General features: G+C 38.0%; 1 protein-coding gene across 2 annotated transcripts in view; it reads left to right on the top strand.

Moving 5' to 3' along the window:
- Positions 1-3120: 3120 nt before the first annotated feature.
- The window catches only part of LOC137154613 (contactin-associated protein-like 2), a 309210-nt gene continuing 302181 nt past the window's right edge, over positions 3121-10149 (top strand). For both annotated transcript variants that reach the window (XM_067550350.1, XM_067550348.1), the window contains exon 1: positions 3121-3209. The gene's annotated coding sequence lies outside the window, so the exon portion shown is untranslated. The remainder of the gene's footprint in view (positions 3210-10149) is intronic.

Below are 10149 nucleotides of genomic sequence, written 5' to 3'. Positions count from 1 at the left end.
AAGGGACTGTTTGTTCAATTTCCCTGAGGGCAGGGGATTGTGTTTAAGGGGCTGAATTTATTTCCATTTCCCTAGGGATAAGTAGCTCTTCTTAACTTTGAAAGCAGTGTCTACCTGCCATTTTCCTAAAATCAGAGCAGTGGACGGCTTAATCAGCCAAGGGAACTCTTCAGTGTTAAAACAGCAAAGGTCCTGGATTGTGTTATACCTTGAGACTAGAGAGCACAGCTGTGCAACTTTGCAGAGGGTTTGTCTATCTAAAAACCCCTGCTGACACCAAAGTTTCATTAGTGTAGCTCTGTGCGCCCCAGAACTGTGCGGATGCCTGACAACTTTTTCACACTCTAATATGGAACAGCTAGTCAAATCTGGGATCTGAGTCCAAATCTTCAGTATATCCCACTTCCATTTTACAGATGGCTACTATAGGGTGAGCTGCAAGAACATGAATACTGAGATTACCCTCTATCTTTAAAAACTAGGACCAAATTCTACCCTATGTAAAAAGGCTCATTCAGCAAATCCCTTAATATTTGTATCAGACAGAGGACTGAAAATCATAGTAAAAGACCTTTATTAAAACATGTGACAATGCCTTTCATTTAGTCCTGGTGTGCACACAACATTAATTGACTTCAGTGGGAATCAAAAGGGTGCAACAATGCAGAATTATACCTTACGCTTGGCTCACTTAATGTATCAGTGAAATGTATACAGTCACTACACATTACAAGAGTTCAACACAGACAGTGTAGTGTATCCAAATGAAGGTATAGGAGAACTGAAGATGGAAAAATGAAATTTACTTAGGGCAACTAGGTTTTCTCCCTTGACCCATGTGAAAATTGCCTTTTTTTTTTTTGTTTTTGCAATAACTACAAGGGATCAAAATATGTATTGTCGGTTATCCTTAAAAATATTTCTGCAGCACAGTTTTCCTTCATATCATGTGGAGGTACTGCTTCAGTATTAACTCAGAGGAAAGAATGCCACCTGCTGATTCATCTCTGCTCAGTAGTGAATAAAAAAAGGTTGAACTAAAAGTACAGTAACACTGATGCTCTCAGGAGTTCTAAATCTTCCCAGGGCCAAATGGCAGGCCTTTTAAATATACAGAAAAGACTTATAATGAAGGATACAGGAAAAATATGAGGGTAAGTATTTTTCTGTGATGTGGGGATAAGTAGTTTACCTTGCATCCAATTTTACTATAACCTCAGGTTCACGATTCAGCATGTCGTCTGTAATACACAGTAACAAACTGAGTGCACCAGGTTTGTGGGTAAGAAAAAGTAGAGTTATCTGTTTTGGCGGTTACATAGGGATGGTTCTCAGCTCACTTTTATTCTGAAATGCTGTATGGTAGGTAACTTGTTTAAAGCATATTTTACTTAATAAAACAAACAAGACACTCAAACAGTCGGTTTCTGTTATTTCCATGCCCAGAACAGTTCATAATACATTGGTAGTCCATTGTGATAGTCAATGATTTGTTAATTGCATATTAGGAGTTAGATTGTTCAGTTGTATCTGCAACACAGTAATAATAGGTTAGTTATGTTAACTAATAAATATAGATATAAAATCTCAGTGATCAAAATTCTTAGCCTTAACGACATATGAAGCCTGCTCCTGGACTGAACAGTTTCACAATATATTTTCCTAGCATTTAGTGAAGGTTTTCATAGATTGCAATGAATGCAGAATGCCTCCCATTTACCAGTCCTCAAGATACTATTCTACTATCAATGGATCATGAGATGGGATCTACAATACCATGCATCCTGACAGGCAAGGAAGGAGCTGAAAATTTTATATGTTCAAAGATGACATGGCCCTCCCATTAGCATGGCATGCTGATCATGAATATAGAGCAACTAGCTGAGGCACACTAAGCCCCTGGAAATCAAAAGGAAGCTGCCTGAAAAAACCCTGGATTACAAGGAAAAAGTAGATTTTTTTTTTCTTCCAGAGCCACTTAACCTCCTGCTTTCTACCTCTATCTCCAGTTTCCAGTCCTCTGTTTCCCTTGCTAAGATTGTTTTGTGTGTGTATTTACTACCTGCACCCAATTGCCATTACAGGCCACTGTCTATCCTAGCTGCTGGCAACCTGACAGAATCAGGCTCAAATTTCTCCTGTCCATCCCTGGTTTATTCATTTTGCAGGAAGTGAGTGTGTTGGAAGCTGGTAGGGAAGAGAGCCAGAGAAAAAATGGGGTAGAGGGAAGCTTGAGGGATGCCATGAATGGGATGTATAGAGATCAAGCAAGGAAACAGAGCCAGGAGGAAGTTTGAAGAAAATCATAGAGGAGGAGGAACATAAGGCAAAAGGTATGAAATTGTGTTAGAAAAGGAGATATTTAGCCCTCAGGGTAGAAGGGGCTTTCCAATTTGGAGGATGCAGATGTTTAGCAACATGTTGTTTGAATGGATGCATGTTAGCAAAAAAGTTTATTCATATTTTATTGAGGGCCCTGTCATGGGTTTCACTCACTGCTAGGGCACCTCCTCCTGCCTGCTTAGGATACTAGCTCCTTCCAGTTCTGGTGCTCCCTTCCTCACCCCATGTCCCTCACACTCCAGGGCTCAGCTCTCCACCCAAGTCATTGTGGTCATTCCATTTCAGGTTATGAAGTCCCATCACCATTAGACAACTGTTCCAGGCACTCTTCAGCTTTCCATCAACAGCTTTTAGGAGAACCCTGGCTCTCTCACTACTCTGTGTTCCAGTGCAGAGACCCTATATCCAGAAATGTTGTTCTGAGACCCTGTTGTTTCTTCTGGCCCCTTGCCTACTTCTTTGTTCTTATTTTCTGACATCCCCCTGAATTTATCAGACCAAATTCCCTCTTTCCAAGGAGGGATTACAGATTATCTAATTCTGTAATCCTAGAAATACTTTTCTTCTGCTTCCATACTTAGTCTACTCCCTTTATAGGCCCTTTCTGTTGTCAGCTTCCTAGCTTTCTATCAGCCCTGTCTGTTCCATCTCAGCTGGGTTCCATCTTCAATCAGCAGTCAAGCACTGGCTCTTCCCCAGGTGCAGCCTATCAGGTTAATTGATCTCACTGTGTGCTGCCTTGTTCTACTGGGTAGATGCTCCAGTGCAGGCAGGTCTGACTTTTTCTGATCTGGAAAAGCGTTTGGATCCAGGCACAGACCAGAGTTAACTTATATTGTCACTAAGAAGGCCTGCTTAATGAATAAGTGAGTGAGTTTAATCTTTTTACTTTTGTATTTGATTGTAAGAAGCACCTGACTCTCAAGTACTTCTAGGGCATGATATTAGGATGTTATGTTCATAAAAAGTGCTTTTATTTTGGAATATGGCTGAAAGAAATGTTTGAGTCTTAAAGGGGTAGGAGACTTAATGTTTGTGTTTTGTTGTTAAACCAACCACAAAAATTTTAAACTTCACTCTTCAGGAATAGGCTCTTTAGTAACCAATTATTATTTCAGGCTTTGAGCTGCCTTTTGATCACTCACTCACATTTTGTTGTATGTGAAATAAAACAGTCTGATTGTAGACTTTAGGTATTCTGTTACCTTTCCTATCACTTCACAAGAACACAGTCAAATTTGAAACAGAAGTATGCACAGTATCTTACACAAAAAGCCTTCAATATTGTGTATCTTTGGAGTTGACTGCACTGGGAATCATACCTAGGTGATGTTTGGAAAATAGTTATTTGTACCTAGATGTTGAAATGTGATGTGTGTCTTGATCATTTATTTATAAATAAAGGTTTAGGCAATGGGTGCCAGAAAGTACAATGAGCCCAAATCAAAGCTAGAGACATCAGTGGGCCTGCCTAGTCTCTTGTGGTAGCTAAAATTAGGCCCAAGCTATGACATGTGTTTGTGTAGCTGTAGCAGACAAGAACAAAGTTACAATAGACAAGGTGATCACAGAGATATGTAGCTGTTTCTTTTGGATTTCCCCCTCACCTATAATGAGAATTTGTGTGCTCATAAGTAAACCCCTCAAAACTTGCGTCCTTCACATTTACAATATTGGGTCAGTTAATGGTCTGATTTACATGAATTTATTGGGTGTTGGTGCATGACACTAAGAACTCCATTTGGGGTTTATGAAAAAACACAGTCTGCAAAGGAGGGTAAAATAAATGTATGATTTTACACTACATTTGATTTCTATATGTAAACATATGGTTCGCACTCAATTGCCTGCAATTTGATAGTTTGTATGGTCTTGGTCTGGAATTTATGTAAGTCCTTAAAGGAACAGTAATTGGACACATTTTTGTTAGTTACACTAATACAATGGAAAAAGAGGATGCTATGGCATAAATGTCTCAATGATAATAATTAGGTTTCCTCTTTGCCAGATTCATAGAATGGATTTTGTATCCCTGGGTGTGTCGTTAGCAATTAGTGTAAACACTGTCTGGCTATTGAATCCCAAATGTAATTTTACCCCAGAAAAATAATTTTCACTCTTCTTTTCTCCTCAGAGTAAAATAAAGCACACAGTGGGCTGGAAATGAATTCTCTTTACCTCTGTGTATCAATTACTGATGGTTCTCTCCCAGTAAATTACTGTATATGAAAGAGATTAATATTATTTAAAGAAGGGGAAAATGATTATAACCTCGCTCATAACTTTTTTTCACATTCTAATTTCACTTTCACACAATATTCTCTCTTGTTTTTTTCCGCTTTGAAAGAAACTGAAACAGCCTGGATTGTAAAGTTTGGATAGCAGGATATCAAGATAGCTTTCATTTTTCAGTCTTTCAGAAGTTGTTAAAAATATTCTGAGGGCCTCTTCTATGGGAGGATTTAATGAGATTCAGTTACAATGTTGTTCAAATCTACCTTTAATAATGTACTTGTGAATCAAAATTATCTTCACTTTATCATTCAATGAAGCAACAGGAAAATATGAGTAACGTCCAAAGGAGTTTGAAGAGGGAAATACTAACATGAAGAACAAAATGAACATGTCTTGGCAGTGCTTTGAAACCTCTTGATTCTTTGATATGCTGACTCGCTAATTAACCACCCAAAATCAATATCTGAAATTACCATCTTTCTTTTTAGAAATCTCAACACACACTAATATCCTTAAAGGAAGACTTGTAAATCACTGTGTTAATATACGGATAGTATAAAAAAAATGCAACGTAGATCCTTATTCACTTTTAGTTGTCTAAAACACAGAATTTTAGAAGTGTACATTTGATACCCTTTAATTTGCTGTAATTCATTTTCAAACAAAGGAATTTTTATTTTGTAATTGTTAGATAGCCATCCTCCTGTTTTGTTGTTTGATTATCTTGTCACATCTTCCACAGCACTAGGGATATTATGGTTGCCCTTCTGCCAAGGGTAGCAAATATCAGGCCTTGCAGATGATTTTCCCCTTTGAGGATAAATCAGTGACATGGATTCAGGGTATTTTCTTAGTGTAATTTCACTATTTACATGATATACACCAGTCCTTGAACACAGGCAATTACAAACAATCCACAGTCCATCTTCTATTAAAGGTTCCACCTCTCATCTATCAACTACTTCCTTGTTCCCACCAAGTTATTTGTCTTCTCATAATAAGTCCTTTGCCTTTCAAAGATTTTACTTCTTTTTTGGGCTGTGAGCTGAAAAGGGATGTTATTCCTCTCCCCTTTATCTTCACTGAAAAATATAGGCCTGGTTTATTCAATTACCTAGTTTTGCCCAGATTCTAAATTGTGATTCTTGTACAAAGACCTTTCCTGCTATGTTCTTTTTTTATTGTCTAATAAGGTGTTCTTCACTCTTAAGTAGGTAGTTGAGGCCCTAGCATTTATAGTGGAGGGGGTGGGGAAATCACTCCTTTGTCATCCATTTCCTCTCTCTCTCTCTCTCTCTCAGTAAGCACATAAGGCTTTTTCCTTATTTTTTCCTATATATCAACTTCTTTATGCCTCTCTACTTTTCCTGTCCTTTTCTTTCTATTGATTTGCATAAGCCTCTGCTACTTCTCCCTCCATCTAATTTCTGCAACATGCTTTCTCTTTTCCCAGACCATAGTCAGTACAATTCCAATACTAAGCAAACAATCGTACTACCCCCCACCCAATCCCCTTCTAGCACCACCTAATCAGTATAGAATTTTTTTTTTCTCTTTCCATGTGAGAGCTTAGCTCCTGGAACAATAAAACCAATACACCTCTGGAAAAAAAAAATACACCAGTTTATTTCTCTGCCTTCAGCTCTTTTTTCATCCCCTTTCTGAAATATATTCTTATTAATAATGGTCCTTACCTTTGTGACTTCCTTAATCTTGTGTGTGTCATCTTTAGTTCCCTTCTATAAATCTGAATAATAAGTCTCTGAACATGAAACTTTTCAAATAACATTTCAAATAATAGCACCTTTAACCCTTGGGATGTGGACCTTAACCTGGAAGTCTGTAACCCATAGTGGAAATACAGCAAACTCCATTAAAATCATTATTTTTTTGGTTTTTTTCTGCTAATCCCTATTTGTTTAAATATGAGTACCAGTAGATCCAGGAATAAACCAATAGATCCACTGGTTTGTTCCAGTTAGTTGGTGACTTCAAACCAGTTGCATATTTTCAAGTGGAAGTTCCACTGGGATAACCTTGAGTTAATTGATGTACACATTTACTTTAAAATTCACCATTCTCTAACATCTTTCTTCTTTTCCTCCCATGGTTTAAATTGTGTTGTGGGGTTTTTTTTTTTTGGGGGGTCTTATCCTTCTTTGTTTTGTCAGTTGCCAGTCTTGCATTTCTGGTGTCATCTCTTAGGTAGAGCAGGTTAATTTTTGATGCCTAGCAGTTCAGCCTAACATTCAGTTTCAGTTGTGATGTTCTAATTTAATAAATCCTGACCTTTGTGTGAGAGAACTGGATTGAAGAAAAAGCTTCAGTGGTACATGTGAGAGGACGCCACAAGATGTCGGTTCAGGGCTTGATCATATGATACATCTGAAAAATTGCTATGGACACACAGTCTGTACTTCTGGGGTACAGTCTCTTCATTTCGTGTTGAAGTCAGGTGAGAGTATAACTAAGCAATTACAGGTTGTGCTCTGCAAACTCTCATTGTCTGTTTCACCCAGATTATAGCCGATTCAGAATGTCCAATAACTTTTGTCAGTGTGTTTGAGTGGCAATAGTTAGTGCATAATGCAGTCATACACCTCTTAAATTATATTATTATACAGCTGTTTTAAAGGTCACATCATAAACTAGCAAACATTAAAGAAACAGAAATAGCATAGTTCATCTCTTAGACTCCCTTGCTTAATTAAGATAGGTATAAATAATTGCAAACAGAAGAGCTGTGGAATGCAGAATGTATTTAAAAAAAAAAAATTCTTAAAGTGCCCTAAAGATGTTTGTCAAAGACTCTGCTGCCCAGGTGCTGACAGACATATCTGGTACACGGGGGTACATCATTTATCAACGTTTGTTATCCTCCACACTTTTCCTTTCAACTTGTGAGTCTTCATCACCCACTTCCCTTGCAACACTTGCTTAATGTTACACTGATCCCCTGTTTTGGGCCATCCCATTTAAAAACGTCATCAAACCTTGGATTTAGTCAAGCTTAAATGAAAAATAACTGTTTAGACCCATGTGGTTTGAGTGATGTCTGTCTAAACTAATCCAGCTATTTCTAGGCTGCCAATCACTTTTATATTAAGTTAGTAAATTCAAAGTAGCATAGGATTATAAAGAAAAGAAGGCTGTGTTCTCACTGTCCTAAAATTTGGTTGCTTATAATTTTTTTTGGATTCTTTTATTGCGGATGGGCACCTGCAATATGGTACATTTTTTCATTGGCTCTGAAGAAGGGCCTAGATCACATTCTGATCTTCTCTATGAAGCTGTTCCATAATGTAGGACCTGTTGTGATAATAGGGCCTACAAATTTACTCACTGTGAACTCAACTGTAAAAAGTATGTGAAAGTTCATAAGACATCACAATAACCTATAACAACAAAGCTGGTTGGCAAGGTGGTGGAGAGAATTAAAAAAGGAGACAGATGTATTAGTCTAACCAAAAGGGCCTACAGATATGGTTCAAGGACTATGTTAAAATCATGCTTCGTGAAACAGAAGATGTGGAACTGGAAATTAATTAACAAAAATTGGTGTGTTTGATATTAGGTCTAATTGGTGGATAAAATAGGCTATTCTATGCATCAGTCCCTTTTGGGAAGGAAGATACTTTGGGTGGAAAATAGGTAAGAACAGAAAAAGGCTACTGGAGCGAATGTCACTATCATGGCTGCTACCCTCACCATCTCATGGGGCCCAGGGGATTCTTAGTATTAATCCTCAGGGTTGTCCTGACCAGAGGGGGCCACAGAGAGGGATCCAGATAACATCATCCCCACCCTACCAGCTCCAGCTGAATTTGAAACATCACATGAAAGGAAATAGGATTGGCTTTTAATGATAGCCACAACAACAGGGTCAGCTGATGCCATCTAAAACAATGGTTCTCAACCAGAAGTAGACAGAGGTTTTCCAGGGGGTCCATCAACTCATTTAGATATTTGCTAGTGCTTTTTATGTAGCCTGTTGTAAAACTAAACAAAGTCAGTATAAATCAAAATTACATACAGACAATCACTTGTTTATACTGCTCTGTATACTATATAATGAAGTGTAAGTACAATATTTATATTCCAATTGATTTATATTATAATGGTAAAAAGAGAAAGTATGCAATTTTTCAATGATAATTTGCTGTGATAGTTTTGTATTTTTATGTATGATTTTGTAAGCAAGTAGTTTAAGGAAAGTGAAACTTTGGGGTATGCAAGACAAATCAGACTCCTGAAAGGGGTTCAAGTAGTCTGGAAAGGTTGAGAACCACTGATCAAAAAGACTGTCATACAAGGAATTTTTTCCTTCTAAAAACTCTCTCCAGCTAAAAGAAAAGGAAACAAGAAATGTTAAGATGAAAGTCTTACCTAATACTTCACATTTCAAATGCATTAAATGCTTTTCCTTAGTCTCTGTATTTTTAATAAAGGATTAAAAGGCTTTTTAATCATGTCTTTACCAAGCAGGCTGCAGTCTCTGATTACCAAACCCCAGACCATGTTTAACCCTCTTCAATGTCGGCTAGTGACTGTTATATGTTAATACCTTTTGTCCCATATATTCCATCTAAATTAAAACAGACCTAGCTTCCTAAATTGTAATCAGCTCCCAAAAGTTTCACACTGGCCATGGTTAATTTACATGGTTAGTTAATGCTGATTGCATTAACCTTAAATGATTGTAAATTGAAAGGCATGGACTAAAATAGCCTGATTTCAGCCATTAAAGGTCTTAATGGTTTAGACCAGATCCTTGAATTGAATTTGGAAGCAAATGGGCATTAGAGACTATAGCACAGACACAGTGCTCTATCTGTGGCTACTCCCATTTAAAGGGGCCACCACCTTTTGTCAAAGTAGGAGTTTGATTGGCTGGTCTTGACAGAGTCCCTGGTAGGGGAAGTTACTTTATCTAGTCTTGAAGTCATCACAGTCACTAGGGCCCATAGCCACAAAACATTCAGTTTATTAGGATCTTGGATCAGGGCCTAGATCTTTATGTGGGAGGAACATTTGGATATCCTGAAAGGGATGGAACCAATGGGAGCTCAGCTTTTTTGAGCTGGGGATATCAGTGAGGGCGGGAAAGAAATTCTTCTTCTATGCTGCAAATTTGTTCAGTGGCTGCTACTGCAGATTTAGTAGCCTCCACCGTTTTTGATGTGTCCCTGTTTTCTGGGATGGAATGGCCTTTCCATACCCTCTCCAAATCCCCTAGGGATGGTGGGGCACAGGCATGCCTTAATGCTGCACTACAACTGAGAGAATATCTATGCAGGCTCCTAGCTTTATCCCCACACAGCAGCACTGTACTGCAGTAAAGATTCCCTATAGCAGGGAACGACTTGTGCCCACTGGAAATTTCAGAATATCTCATACACAGTCTTCTTATTGTGATACTGATTTTGGACTTATAAGGGACATCTTGTACAACTTATGTTTTAACGGTGAGCGATCTGGAGGATTTTTCCTTTGGGGCAACTGAATTCTGTGTTAATATGCTATAACTGTGTGTGTGTAAATGCAGCCAGAATGAGATAAAGATGAACATTA

The sequence above is a fragment of the Emydura macquarii genome, unplaced genomic scaffold (genome assembly GCF_026122565.2).
Source record: "Emydura macquarii macquarii isolate MOO-44397 ecotype Brisbane River unplaced genomic scaffold, CSIRO-AGI_Emac_v2 contig_1263, whole genome shotgun sequence".
Lineage (NCBI taxonomy): Eukaryota > Metazoa > Chordata > Testudines > Chelidae > Emydura > Emydura macquarii.
The sequence above is the reverse complement of the archived record's forward strand: the minus strand, read 5'-3'. Positions and strand labels throughout refer to the sequence as shown.